Here is a 3,006-nt window from a genome sequence, read left to right on the forward strand (position 1 = left end):
ATGTATAATTTAATTGATTTTATATGATTATCAAATTAAATTTATATATCTAGATAAAATTTAAAATGAATAATTTATTTTTTATGATGTAATAATACACACTTAGATATATGTATAATTTTTTTCGGAAAAGCTCTACATTAATGTGTTTTTTACATGGTTGTTAACCAAGTAATTTCCTCCACACGCGCGTCCCCCACCCCTCACTCGTTTGTCATATACGCACTACATATAACGTGCTGCAACCTAAAGTTTTGCTCAACGTAAACCTTCTGTTGCAACGTAAACCTCCTCTTCCTCCTCCTCCTCCTCCTCCTCCTCCTCTGCTCACATTCTTCCTTATTGATCTGCATTGCCTTCGTCGTTCTCCTCTAGTCGCGTTCATCTTCTCGTTTTCTTATTTCGATCTGGTTGCATTTATCTTCTTCCTATTCTTCTTCGTTTTCTTCTTCGATATGCACTTCTAAATCGAAATAATAAATGACTCAACTTCAAATCAGGTGAGCGATTTTGATTACTCTTCTGAAACGAATCAAAGTGACAAAGTTTGGATTATTCAATTTTGAATCGAATTGAATGGAATGCAATTGCTAATTTGAATTGAATTAAATGGACGGAGGTGTACTGAATTGAATTGAATTGAATTGATAATATGTAAATTGTAGGCAGAGTTATTTGAATTTGATTTTATATAATGGATTATGTTTCGTTCACTCAGTACTATACAATTGTTTCACCATGAGTACTGTGTTCGGTTTACCATGAGTACTGTGTTCGGTTCACGATGAGTACTATGTTCGGTTCATTCTACAGAAAGCTGTTTGAATTTGATTTTATATAATGGATTATGTTTCGTTCACTCAATACTATACAATTGTATTGTGTTCGGTTCACCATGAGTACTGTGTTCGATTCATTCTGCACTATTCAAAACTCTTCTTCCTCACCTTTTACTGCTTCTTCACCAGAGAGAGAAGGAGAAAAAGACAAAAAAAAAAAAAAACACAGCAACAACAACAACAAAAGAATGACGATAGGGTTTCAGGGTTTAGGGTTTTAGGGTTTAGGGTTTATGGGTTCAGGGTTCAGTGTACAGGGGTTCAGTGTGTTTCAAACTTTCGGTTCATCCCGTGTATTAATTTCGGTTCACTGTGTTCATGGTTGAGGGTTTAGGGTTTAGGGGTCTAGAGTTTAGGGTTCAGGGTTCAGGGTTTTAGGGGTTTATGGTTTACGGTAGGGTTCAGGGTTTAGGGTTTAGCATTTAGGGTTTATAGTTCAATGTTCAGGGTTCGAGTTCAGGGTTTAGGGTTTAGGGTTTAGGTTTTAGGGTGTAGGGTTTAGGGTTTAGGGTTTAGGTTTTAGGGATTTAGGGTTTATGGGTTCAGGGTTCAGGGTTCAGGGTTCTGGTTTTAGTGTTTAGGGTTTAGGGTTTAGAGTTCAATGTTTAGGGGTTCATAATTTTTCGGTAAACAGGAAAGCGATTTGGATTACTCTTCTGAAATGAATCAAACTGACAAAGTTTGGATTATTCAATTTTGAATTGAATTAAATGGACGGAGGTGTACTGAATTGAATTGAATTGAATTGATAATATGTAAATTGTAGGCAGAGTTATTTGAATTTGATTTTATATAATGGATTATGTTTCGTTCACTTAGTACTATACAATTGTTTCACCATGGATACTGTGTTCGGTTTACCATGAATACTGTGTTCGGTTCACCATGAGTACTATGTTCGGTTCACCATGAGTACTATGTTCGGTTCATTCTACAGAAAGCTGTTTGAATTTGATTTTATATAATGGATTATGTTTCGTTCACTCAATACTATACAATTGTATTGTGTTCGGTTCACAATGAGTACTGTGGTCGATTCATTCTGCACTATTCAAAACTCTTCTTCCTCACCTTTTACTGCTTCTTCACCAGAGAGAAAAGGAGGAAAAGACAAAAAAAAAAAATACAGCAGCAACAACAACAAAAGAATGACGATATGGTTTCAGGGTTTAGGGTTTTAGGGTTTATGGTTTTAGGGTTTAGGGTTTATGGGTTCAGGGTTCAGTGTACAGGGGTTCAGTGTGTTTCAAACTTTCGGTTCATCCCGTGTATTAATTTCGGTTCACTGTGTTCATGGTTGAGGGTTTAGGGTTTAGGGGTCTAGAGTTTAGGGTTCAGGGTTCAGGGTTTTAGGGGTTTAGGGTTTACGGTAGGGTTCAGGGTTTAGGGTTTAGGGTTTAGCATTTAGGGTTTGGAGTTCAGTGTTCAGGGTTCGAGTTCAGGGTTTAGGGTTTAGGGTTTATGTTTTAGGGTGTAGGGTTTAGGGTTTAGGTTTTAGGGATTTAGGGTTTATGGGTTTAGGGTTCAGTGTTCAGGATTCTGGTTTTAGTGTTTAGGGTTTAGGGTTTAGAGTTCAATGTTTAGGGGTTCATAATTTTTCGATAAACAGGAAAGCGATTTGGATTACTCTTCTGAAATGAATCAAACTGACAAAGTTTGGATTATTCAATTTTGAATTGAATTAAATGGACGGAGGTGTACTGAATTGAATTGAATTGAATTGATAATATGTAAATTGTAGGCAGAGTTATTTGAATTTTTGATTTTATATAATGGATTATGTTTTGTTCACTCAGTACTATACAATTGTTTCATAATGAGTACTGTGTTCGGTTCATTCTGCATAAAGCTATTTGAATTTGATTTTATATAATGGATTATGTTTCGTTCACTCAGTACTATACAATTGTATTTTGTTCGGTTCACCATGAGTACTGTGTTGGGTTCATTCTGCACTATTCAAAACTCTTCTTCCTCACCTTCTACTGCTTCTTCACCAGAGAGAGAAGAAGGAAAAGACAAAAAAATACAGCAGCAACAACAACAAAAGAATGACGATAAGGAGAAAACACGTGAAGAAGAAGGAACGCGAAAAAGAATGAGAAGGAGGAACGCGAAGAAGAAGAAGACGCTTCGTGCGTAAACGAGCGTGAGAAGAAGAAGAAGA

The sequence above is a fragment of the Arachis ipaensis genome, chromosome B04 (genome assembly GCF_000816755.2).
Source record: "Arachis ipaensis cultivar K30076 chromosome B04, Araip1.1, whole genome shotgun sequence".
Lineage (NCBI taxonomy): Eukaryota > Viridiplantae > Streptophyta > Magnoliopsida > Fabales > Fabaceae > Arachis > Arachis ipaensis.